The sequence below is a fragment of the Ovis canadensis genome, chromosome 4 (genome assembly GCF_042477335.2).
Source record: "Ovis canadensis isolate MfBH-ARS-UI-01 breed Bighorn chromosome 4, ARS-UI_OviCan_v2, whole genome shotgun sequence".
Lineage (NCBI taxonomy): Eukaryota > Metazoa > Chordata > Mammalia > Artiodactyla > Bovidae > Ovis > Ovis canadensis.
Window position 1 is genome coordinate 16,938,893 of NC_091248.1, and position 12,645 is coordinate 16,951,537.

The following is a 12,645-nucleotide window of genomic DNA, read 5'->3' on the forward strand; positions in this document are numbered from 1 at the left end:
TGCACAAGGGTGGGCTGGAAAAGACATTTGCTAAATTCAAGGCATCATGATGCCCTCCTAGGATCATGAGTAAGATACCTAAGAAGGGACAGTGTGAGGCAGTGTCTGCATGGAGCACTACCTTGTTAAGTTCTTGATATCCACAGCATCTTCCATGAACCAGCTAGCCTTTTTTCAGATCAAACTGGGCTTTAATGGCTATGATACCTACACGTGCAGTTCTTAGATGGTGTCTCCTATCTCCTCCTGACCCCCAGCAGTTTACATCGTTTGACAGTTACCATTGATAGAAGGGGTGGTGACTAATGGTTCCCAACCGTCATTTCTCCATATTTCTGGTTTGACCACCCTAAGTTGGAGTCAGTTTACTGGTAGAAGTTGAAGAGCTTGGCCTCATATCATAACCATCTACCCTCAATAATGCAGAGGGCTCCAGAACACTTATGAGTGTGGCTGTGTATTAGAGCACGCTAGTGTCAGAGCCATCACTTTTGGCTTATTTCTAGAGGATTAATGAGCAAGCATGGTGCCTCCCAGTAGCCCTCATCTGGAGGCAACCTTGGCCTCCAAACTATACCTGGGATGAGGGAGGCACTTACCCCTAATAACACTCTACCCCTGAGGCCTCTGTTACAGGTAGCAGGGCATCAGGGATGGTAGGGCAGATGAGGCAGGTTTGACCTCTCGTTCACATTTTAGAATTTCCACAGGCCAACCAACACAGTGTTGAGTTATCAGTCTATCTATTTAGGTGGGTTCCTGTAGCAAAGAGGCCAGAGAACACATTGGACTGTGTATAGCCAATTGGAATAGCCATTCCCAGGACTTATCAGTTTCCCCTAAATGAGCAGTGAACTGCCCACCATCATAAATGCCCCATGATGTCTAGACTTACCATGGATATCAGCATCTCACACAAGGTGCTACACGAGGACTGGAACATCTTAACTTTCATCTCTTGAGTTTGTTCTGATTAAGACCTTAAATGACAGGGGTGTAGATGCTCTGTCTCATCCCCAGCTCCTTTTGGATTTGTCTTATTTCCTCTATAGATACCCAGGTTACCACTTGCCCAGGGTGCTTCCCTTCATTGGGCCAAACTTCCTTGCAGGATGGAATAACCCCATCTGTAAGAGACTGAAAGCCTCAGTTTCTTCCAGCACCATGCAGGCGTTGCTGGAGGGCAGGTGTGCAGTGATACTGCTTGTCTCCTCTGCCTGCCTCCTGCCTGAGCAGATACTTGCCATAGCCCCCTAGGCCCCTGCTCCACCAGCGCCCACTATTAAACACATTTGGATGCCTTCCCTGGCCTTTTGCGGAAACTTGGAAACTGTATCAATAAACTGAGTGGGACTATGTGAAAGATTTCATATATATCACCGTATGAAAGTTCCCTGAGTGGGGGATTTCCCTGCTGGCTGAGTTTCTGTAGCTGTGCTCAGCCTTCCTTTCTATTAGGGGTGGGCTGACATCAGGTGTTTTGTACAATTCTTCATTAACACAACATCCTCCTCTTTACTCACATCACTTTGCCAGGGGTTCTAACTTTAAGCATCTCAATAAGACTCTGTCGTAGGTTAAGTTCAGTCAGTGCAGTTGCTCAGTCATGTCTGACTTTTTGCAACCCCATGCATGCCAGGCTTACCTGTACATTACTCCCAGAGCCCACTCAAACTCATATCCATAAAGTCGGTGTTGCCGTCCAAACATCTCATTCTCTCTTATCCCCTTCTCCTCCTGCCTTCAATCTTTCTCAGCATCAGGGTTTTTTTCCAATGAGTTCACATCAGGTGGTCAAAGTATTGGACCATCAGATCAGTCCTTCCAATGAATATTCAGGACTGATTTCCTTTAGGATGGACTAGTTTGATCTCCTGGCAGTCCAAAGGACCCTCAAGAATCTTTTCCAACACCACAGTTCAAAAGCATCAATTCTTCACCACTTAGTCCAACTCTCACATCCATACATAACTACTGGAAAAACCATAGCTTTGAATAGATAGGCCTTTCTTGTCAAAGAAATTTCTCTGCTTTTTAATGCTGTCTAGGTTGGTCATGGGCTTCCCTGGTGGCTCAGAGGTTAAAAGCATCTGCCTGGAATGCGGGAGACCCGGGTTTGATCCCTGGGTTGGGAAGATCCCCTGGAGAAGGAAATGGCAACCCACTCCAGCACTCTTGCCTGAAGAATCCCATGGAGGGAGGAGCCTGGTAGGCTACAGTTCATGGGGTTGCAAAGAGTCGGACACGACTGAGCAACTTCACACCTGGTTGGTCATAGCTTTTCTTCCAGGAAGCAAGCATCTTTTAATTTCATAGCTATAGTCACCATCTGCAGTGATTTTGGAGTCCCCCCAAAATGAAGTCTGTCACTTTTTCCATTGTTCCACATCTATTTGCCATGAAGTGATGGAACCAGATGCCATAATCTTCGTTTCCTGAATGTTTAGTTTTGTCGGCTTTTTCACTCTCCTCTTTCGCTTTCATCAAGAGGCTCTTCTTCACTTTCTGCCATAGGTGTGGTGTCACTGCATATCTGAGGTTGTTGATATTTCTCCCAGAAACTTTGATTCCACCTTGTGCTCTATCCAGCTTGGCATCTCACATGATGTACTCTGCATATAAGCTAAACAAGTAGGGTTGACAATATACAGCTTTGATGAACTCCTTTCCCAATTTTGAACCAAATCTGTTGTTCCACATGAGGTTCTAACTGTTGCCTCTTGACAAGCATACAGATTTTTTAGGAGGCAGGTCAGGTGGTCTGGCATTTCCATCACTTTAAGAATTTTCCATAGTTTTTTGTGTTCCATACAGGCAAAGGCTTTAACATAGTCAGTGAAGCAGAAGTAGATGTTTTTTTCTGGAATTCTCTTGTTGTTGTTTTTTTTCTATGATCCAACAGCTATTGGCAATTTGAGCTCTGGTTCCTCTGCCTTTTCTAAATAAAGTTTGTACATCTGGAAATTCTCATTTCATGCATCGTTGAAGCCTTGCTTGGAGAATTTTGAGCATTACTTTGCTAGCATGTGAAATGAGTGCAATCGTGTGGTAGTTTGAACATTCTTTGGCACTGCCTTTCTTTTGGGTTGAAATGAAAATGGACCTTTTCCAGTCTCGTGGATACTGTTGAGTTTTCCAAATTTGCTGGCATATTGAATGTAGCACATTCACAACATCACCTCTTAGTATTTGAAATAGCTCAACTGGAATTTTATTACTTCCACTAGCAATGACTGTAGTGATGCTTCCTAAGGCCCACTTGACTTCACACTCCAGAATATCTGGCTATAGGTGAATGATCACACTATCATGGTTATCTGGGTCATTAAGGTCTTTTTTGTATAGTTCGTCTGTGTATTCTTGCCACTTCTTACTATCTTCTGTTTCTGTTAGGTCCATACCAATTCTGTGATATATTTTGCCCATCTTTGCATAAAATATTCCCTTTGTATCTCTGACTTTCTTGAAGAGATCTGTAGTCATTCCCATTCTATCGTTTTCCTCAATTTGTTTTCATTCTTCACTTAGGAAGGTTTTTTAATCTTTCCTTGCTCTTCTTTGAAACTCTGTGTTTAGATGGGCACATCTTTCCTTTTCTCTTTGCCTTTTGCTTCTCTTCTTTTTCTCGGCTCTTTGTAAGGCTTCCTCAGACAAATAGTTTGCCTTTTTGCATTTCTTTTTTTCTCCCGTACAATGTCACAAACCTGCATCTATAGTTACTCAGGCACTCTATCAAATCTAATCCTTTGAATCTATTTGTCACTTCCACTGCATAAACACAAGGGATTTGATTTAGGTCATACCTGATAATCTAGTAGTTTCCCCTACTTTCTTCATTTCAAATCTGAATTTTGCAATAAGAAATTCATAATCTGAGCCACAATAATCTCTCAGTCTTGTTTTTGCTGACCGTATAGAGTTTTTCAACCTTCAGCCACAAAGAATATAAACAATTTAATTTTGATTCCCTGGTGGTTCAGACAGTAAAGTGTCTGTCTTGTTGCGAGTGAAATGACACAAAGACAAAACACACGAGACACACAAGAGACAGACAATACGCCACTCCGGCCAGAGGAAAAAAAAAAACTGCACAAAACTAATTGTGGTTTATTTTTATAAAGCCCCCTAGGCAGAATTCCAGACTGCATGAATAAGCCTTTTCAGTACAGCATAGGTGCATACATGTTATCATACAGCAAGGGTAGTGAAATCCCTGTCTACTGCCAAGTCTGTCCAGAGCCCTTTCTTTCTTCTTATCACAAGAAGGGAATGTTCCCTCGTTTGCAAGGGACCATTAAACTCAAGAAAAACACCAATACAGTACACTAATACATATATATGGAATTTAGGAAGATGGCAATGACGACCCTGTATGCAAGACAGGAAAAAAGACACAGATGTGTATAACGGACTTTTGGACTCAGAGGGAGAGGGAGAGGGTGGGATGATTTGGGAGAATGGGAATTCTAACATGTAAACTATCATGTAAGAATTGAATCGCCAGTCCATGTCTGACATAGGGTGCAGCATGCTTGGGGCTGGTGCATGGGGATGACCCAGAGAGTTGTTGTGGGGAGGGAGGTGGGAGGGGGGGTCATGTTTGGGAACGCATGTAAGAATTAAAGATTTTAAAATTAAAAAAAAAAAGAAGAAAAAAAAATAAACTCAATGCTGAGATATCATAGCGTTAGTCTGGAGAAAATCAATCAATTTAGATGATGGATAATGATTAGAAAACGAACCAGGATATGAGGCAAGAGAAATTTGCCAGCTTTCATTAAATTGCAAACATCGAGATATTTGAGCAGTTGTTAACTGAGTAACAATCTGGTGTGGTTCACATCCTGACAATTGCAAAATACGATGGCGACCTTTCTGTATAAGGAAGGCTAATTTATCCATATATATAGTCAATTTTTTGGAAAAAACTGTTAGATAAGAAAACCCATTCTATTAATCCTTTTTCTTGAGCAATTACACCAGATGAAGAATAAGGGGTATGAAATATTATAAATGAAATATGTTGAGACACATGTAAGTAAGTCTAAAAGCCATCATTTAGTCATTGCTCCACAAATTGAAGTTCTTGTAAAGCCAATGGGGTTAAGGTCCAGGGGCTATCCGGAGCTGTATCTCCTTGTAGAAAACAAATGTCATAATTGATAAGTAGGAATCCCAAGTACTGGGCGTAGCCAATTAATATCTCCCAATAACTTTTGAAAATCATTTAAGGTTTTGAGATGGTCTCTTCTAATTTGCAACTTTTGGGGCCTTATTCTATGTTGTTCCAATATTGTCCCTAAATACGAAATAGGAAAGTCCTTTTGAATTTTTTCCGGGGCTATTTGCAAATTGTATAGTCTTAAAGCCTCCTGTACTTTTAAAAAGAATTCATCACGTTCAGCAATATTAGGAGCTGCTAATAGGAGATCATCCATATAATGATATAGAATATAATTGGGGTATTCTCGACAGAGGGATTGTAAAGAGCGAGCTACAAATTCTTGGCATAAGGTAGGACTATTTATCATTCCCTGTGGTAAGACTGTCCACTGATAACGCTTAACAGGCTGAGCATGATTAAGAACAGGAACTGTAAAAGCAAATTTATCTCTATCTTGTAATTGTAGGGGAATGGTAAAAAAACAGTCCTTAAGATCTAGCACCATTAAGAACCAATTCTGAGGAATAAGAGCTGGAGAGGCGAGTCCCAATTGTAATGCTCCCATAGGTTCAATACATTTATTAACTTGTCGTAAATCAGTTAACATTCTCCATTTTCCAGATTTCTTTTTTATAACAAAAACAGGAGAATTCCAGGGTGAGGTACAGGACTCTATATGACCAAGTTGGAATTGTTCTTGTACTAATTGTTCTAACGCCTCGAGCTTCATTTGTGTTTATGGCCACTGCTCAACCCATTTTGGAGTATTAGTTAACCATTTTAATGGGAATGCTCGAGGAATTCGAGCAGTGACTACTAGTTTTCCAATCGAATGGTTACAGAAGCCCCCAAAGGAGAGAGAAGATCCCTTCCCCATACATTAATAGGCATGTTTACAATATAAAAGGTAACAAAAACTGATCTTCCATTATGGAATTGGCATTGCAAGGGATGGGTACTCTTTCAGACATCTGCAATGGAGCCCAGTCCCATAAGCGTTAGAGGGCTTTTTTCTTTATTCCAATCTTGGGGCCATTGTTGAGAAGAAATGACTGAAACATCCACCCCTGTGTTTTCTAGTCCCTCAAAGTTGTTTCCTTGTATAATCAAGGAGAGAACAGGGCGAGAATCTTTGATAAGCATTTCCCAAAATATATCTTGCCCAGTACTTCCAAATCCTCCTGTTCGTTCATTAGGAAGAGCCAAAAAGGGTGATAAGCTAGGAGAAGTATTTGAGCAATACATTCCCCAGCTAACAATGAAAGCGTGGTAGAAGTAGAGACCATAATTAAAATTTCCCCAACATAGTCAGAGTCTATTACCCCAGGAATTATGGTTAGACCTCTCAAAGCCGCGCTGCTATGGCCTAATATCAAGCCAAAAGTGCCTTTAGGCAGGGGTCTAAATACATTTGTTTTTAATTTGTAAATGACTCCCCCTGGTGACAAAAGAACATTATCAGCTAGTGGCAAATCAGCAGTAGCACTCCTTGAAGTAGCAGACCATAAGTCAGAAATCATCATCTGAGGTCCTTTTAATGGGGCATCGAGTTATAACGGTTGTTGGGAGGGAACAGGGTTGGGGCAGGTGGGATGGCAGGAGGGCAGGGAGGAGAAGTCCCTGGTATTGTTCCTGGGCCCCAAGGACTTAGGCCCGCAGAATAGTTTCCTGGTATCGGGTTGCCCATTTTGTCTGTTTTAGATCTGCATTCATTAGTCCAATGAAGCCCCTTCCCACACCGATGGCAAGGCCCAGGAGGAATCTTGTACTCCCCAGCAAGAGATCTGTGTTTAGAAATTGCACCTTGATCAGCTTTTAATTTCTGATATTCTCTTTTTATATGACCAGGTTTTCCACAATGGAAGCAGTTACCTCCCTTTTGTGGTCTCATAGCTTTGGCCAAGGCTGTAGCAAAGACATTAGCCTGATGCTCAGTTCCTCCTACTCCCGAGCAGGCTCTGATATATTTAGCTATAGATGCACCCTGTCCCTTTAATGGTCCCAGTATACACTTGCATTCAGGATTTGCATTTTCAAATGCTAAAGTTTGCAATGATATCTTGCTAGAAAATCAGTATATGGCTCACTGGGGCCTTGCATTGTTTTAACAAAGGAGGGCTGGGCGTGACCAGTAGGCACCATATGGCTCCATGCTCATTAAAAGACCTGGCGGACTTGTTGTAAGTCCTGATCAGAGTACTAAGCCTGTTCTCTTAAAGCCCGACAATGGCCCTCTCCCATTAGCTTGTCCTCAAGAGGACCGGGGGATTCTGTCCCTTATTAATCTGAGCCTGCTTTCTAGCTTCTTCTTCCCACCAGCTACAAAGTTGCAATCATTGAGAACCCTCCAAGACAGCTTGGGCAATAGATTCCCAATCTAACAGAATGATTAATTTGCCTTTTCCCAATGATCCCAACATAGCCAAAACAAAGGGAGATTGAGGACCATACTGCACTACTGCAGCTTTAAGATTTTTAAAAAAATTTATATTCCAAAGGAGTGTATTGAACATTTATCACAGTGTCATTTTGCTGTCTCTGGATGGGAAATAACTGTGGAGGATCGATAAAACCACCAGGGGGAGCAGGTAAGTCATCATCATGAAGCATAGACAAAGGAAAGGAGAACCGACAGTGTTCCCTGCCCACATCGGGCTGATTAACCACAGAGGGGAAAAGAGAAGCACACGGAGGAGCAGAAGGTGTAAATTTCTTCTGCTCCTCCCGATGGGATGGGATCTCCACCACTCCTGGAATAGATGGGTCATTTCTTTAATCTCTTTGCCCTCCTCTGACGAAACCAAAGAAGCCTCCAAATCTGATTCTGAACTATCAGATGTTTCACCATTTACAGGAGGAGGCTTACCTGTATCCTTGCCTTCAGGCAATGCAGAAGCCCCACCAACGTCTGACACATCCTCATAAATTATTTCTCCCTTCCTTGAAGCATTAGATTTAGTTTCACTCTCAGTAGAAAGCGAGGTCAAAGCCTCTCTTATCACACTACACTAAGTCCATAACTTCAGAGGGATCACATTACCCTTCTGATGTTGCTTTCTCAATTCCTTTTGAATTATTTCCCATTCCTTCAAGTTTAACTGCAACTTAGTTTGAAATTGAAACCAATGACAATATTGCTCCACCAAGCGAAAGAGCTCACTCAACCGACTAGTCGAGGCCTTAACGCCTATGGAGTGGAGAAGTCCTTTGACTAACTCCATGTATTGTGTCCATAATGATGAGGAATTCCCCATGATTTTCCTGAAAGTTCCCCTGCTATGGATGTAAAATCCCCCCAGGGTTACTCTCGCTTTCGGTTTCACCCGAGCCCCATGTTGGGCGCCAGATGTTGTGAGCGAAATGACACGAAGAGAAAACACACGAGACACACAAGAGACAGACAATACACCACTCCGGCCGGAGGAAAAAACTGCACAAAACTAATTGCAGTTTATTTTTATAAAGCCCCCTAGGCAGAATTCCAGACTGCATGAATAAGCCTTTTCAGTACAGCGCAGGTGCATACATGTTATCATACAGCAAGGGGAGTGAAATCCCTGTCTACTGCCAAGTCTGTCCAGAGCCCTTTCTTTCTTCTTATCACAAGAAGGGAATGGTCCCTCGTTTGCAAGGGACCATTAAACTCAAGGCTGTGTCAAGACTCCTTGGCAGAACGCCTTGTTTGCAAGCACGTTCAGCCCGAGAAGAGAGTCCCGTTTGCAGGCACATCTCTGCTACCCTATTGTGGCTGCATTAACCCTTCACTGTCTATCAGTGCAGGAGACCTGGGTTCGATCCCTGGGTAGAGAAGATTCCCTGGAAAAGGAAATGGCAACCCACTCCAGTACTCTTGCCTAGAAAATACCATGGACATGGGAGCCTCGTACAGGCTACTGAACATAGGATTGCAAAGAGTTGGCCATGACTGAGCAATTTCACATTTCAATTTGATATTGGTATTGAGCATGTGTTGATATCCATGTGTAGAGTGGTCTCTCTTGTTGTTGGAAGGTGTTTGCTATAACCAGTGCATTCTCTTGGTAAACCTTTGTTAGCCTTTACCCAGCCTCATTTTGTACTCCGAGGCCAAACTTGCCTGCTATTCCAGGTATATTTTGAATTCCTACGTTTGAATTCCAGTCCCCTATGATGAAAAGGACATCCTTGTTTGGTGTTAGTTCTAGAAGGTCTTGTAGGTCTTCATAGAACTGATAGACTGCAGCTTCTTTGGCATTAGTGGTTGGGGCATAGATTTGGATTACTGTGATATTGAATGCTTTGCCTTGGAAACAAACAGAGATCATTCTGTCGTTTCTGAGACTGCATCCAAGTACTGCATTTCGACTCTTTGTTGACCATGATGCCTACTCCATTTTTTCTAAGGGATTCTTGCCCACAATAATAGGTACAATGGTCATCTGAGTTAAATTCACCCATTTCAATCCATTTTAGTTCACTGACTCCTAAAATCTTGATGTTGACCCTTCCCATCTCCTGTTTGACCACTTCCAATTTACTTTGATACATAGACCTACCATTCAGATTTGTATACAATATTGTCATTTACAACATTGGACTTTTCTTACATCACCAGTCACATCCACAACTGGGTGTTGTTTTGCTTTGGCTCCATCCGTTCCTTCTTTCTGGAGTTATTTCTCCATTCTCTTCAGTAGCACTTACCAATCTGGGGAACTCATCTTTCAGTGTCATGTCTTTTTGCCTTTTCATACTGTTCATGTGGTTCTCAAGGCAAGAATACTGAAGTGGTTTGCTATTCCCTTTTTCCACTGGATCACGATTTGTCAGAACTCTCTCTGACAGAACCCATCCACCTTGGGTGGCCCTACATGGCATGGATCATAGTTTCACTGAATTAAACAAGGCTGTGATCTATGTGATCAGTTTGGTTAGTTTCCTGTGGTTGTGGTTTTCATTCTGTCTGCCTTCTGATGGATAAGGATAAGAGGGTTGTGGAAGCTTCCTGATGGGAGGGAACAGGGTCTTGTTCTGTCAAGGGTGCTCAGACCTTACTCTGTGGTGGTTTGCAACACCTCACTCTGTGAAACAACTGGCTAAAATCTCTAATTAATGATCCTGTACTCCATGTCTTGGCTAACTGCACAATTGCTTCTTGAAAACCTGGGAAGCTTCCCAGGTTTAATTAGAAACCAGCCCACTTACAAGGAGGGCAAGGAGAGAACAATAAGGTAGACCACCAGAGGGAACTCACACAGGACCTTGTGGTAGATCTCTGTTCTGCAGACAAGAATCCTAAAAGTGTATATGGAGGACTTAACTGGATCAGCAATGAATACAGTTCAGAGGGTCTTACATTTACATAACTATCTCAAGATTGTGTGCTTGGGGTAGCTTGTGGAAACAGGAAGGGCAAGCTGAGTTGCATCCCAAAGACAGGTGAAGAGTTGGGGAACTTCTGAAAATCTGGAACCAGCTCTTGGTTCAACCAGAAGTTAGCTTTCTCTGAGACATCTCCCCATAAGCATTGTCCATTCTGGTACAACATCTCAGGCCTTGAATCTCTTGGGACTTCATCTTGTTGATGGAGATGTACAGATGAGAAGATGCCCAGATAAACTAGATTTGGTCTCAAAATGGCATTAAACATCTCAGCAAATGATTATTGGAAACAATAATCTAACTTACAAAATTGACTGAATTTTAATTCAATTTCTTAAAGTTTAATAATTTAACTTTTATTTTTATTGTAGCATAGTTGATTTACAATGTTGTGTTAGTTTTAGATGTACAGCAAAGTGATTTAGTTTTATATACACATACTTTTTTCAAATTATTTTCCCACTTAGGTTATTACATAATGCTTAGCAGAGTTCCCTGTGTTATACAATATGTCCTTGATTGTGTACGTTATATATAGTAGTGTGTATATGTTATATCCCAAACTCCTAATTTATCCCTCTTCCCTGTCTTTCCTCTCTGGTAACCATAAGTCTATTCTCTATGTCCCTTGGTCTGTCTGTTTTGTAAACCAGTTCATTTCATCATCTTTTTAGATTCCATATATAAGTAATACCATATGATATTTGTCTTTCACTGAATGAAATAATGTCATTTGCAGCAACCTGGATGGATGTAGAGATTATAGTCCTCATAGCTAACTTGGCATTCCCTGTGCTCTATTGGGACTCAGTTACTTGCATTACACAAAGAGCTTCTGATTAGCACTAAAGGGTGCTGTGGATTTTCCAGCCCATTGTGGCTTTGTACTTTCATTTTTATTTTTATTTGTTTAATTTCCTTAGGATAAAAGGTCTGTTATCTAGTTGTTGTTTTTTTTTTTTTTAATTCTCTACATCTCTGCAATATTAGTGACCTGTAAATATATTTTGCTTTTAATCCTCTACTTCTTCTTGGCTTATCTCTTGAAAGAAAAATCCATATACTACCTCTGACTAGAGTTGATTCTGTTTGAGGAATTCAGACAATTCTCTTTATTTTTTTTATTTTTTTTTTAATTTTAGTTTTTTATTTTTTTAATTTTAAAATCTTTAATTCTTACATGCATTCCCAAACATGAACCCCCCTCCCACCTCCCTCCCCAGAACATCTTTCTGGGTCATCCCCATGCACCAGCCCCAAGCATGTTGCATCCTGCGTCAAAGTTTCTATGCTATCATTCTTTTTTCTTAGTAAGACATTCCTTTGTAAGGATAGCAAAGACTTTTATTGCTAAGAAACCTCTTAAGATGATATCATCATCAGAGTGTACATTTATGTAATTGAGTATAGATTTCTTAAAATGTATTTTCCCCAGTATCTACAGATTTTCCCATATCCTATTTGCAAATAAAGTCCAGTACAGTTCAGTTCAGTCGCTCAGTCATGTCTGACTCTTTGTAACTCCATGGCCTCCTCCTGCTATGCCAGGCCTCCCTGTCCATCACCAACTCCCAGAGTTTACCCAAACTCATGTCCATCAGGTCGGTGATGCCATCCAGCCATCTCATCCACTGTCATCCCCTTCTCCTCCTGCCCCTAATCCCTCCCAGGATCAAGGTCTTTACCAATGAATCATGGGTGTCATTTTGGATTGTGGTTAAAGACCCTTGGAAAACCTCACTCTTCTGGAGTTTCTGCTGGAGAGTTTCAAACAGCCATGAGAAATGGCTCTAACTTACATGCCTTCACTGGTAAATCAATATGTTGACTAACTAAAAGTGATGTTCATAAACGTTAAATATGCTGTTCTTCTTCTCATGCTCCAAAAGATAATGAGTTTCAGTTGGTTAGTTGACACTAGAGATTGATGTAGATCAGTGGTCTCCAGTTAGAGGGAAATTTTGCTGTCTCTACCCCATCCCAGGTACATTAGAGAAAGTCTCTAGTTGGGTTGATGGAGTCAGCTGAGGATATTACTTACATCTGATGAGTAGAGGCTCGGGATCCTGCAAAACACCATTCCAGGCACAGGACGCCCACAACAAAGTATGATCTGGCCC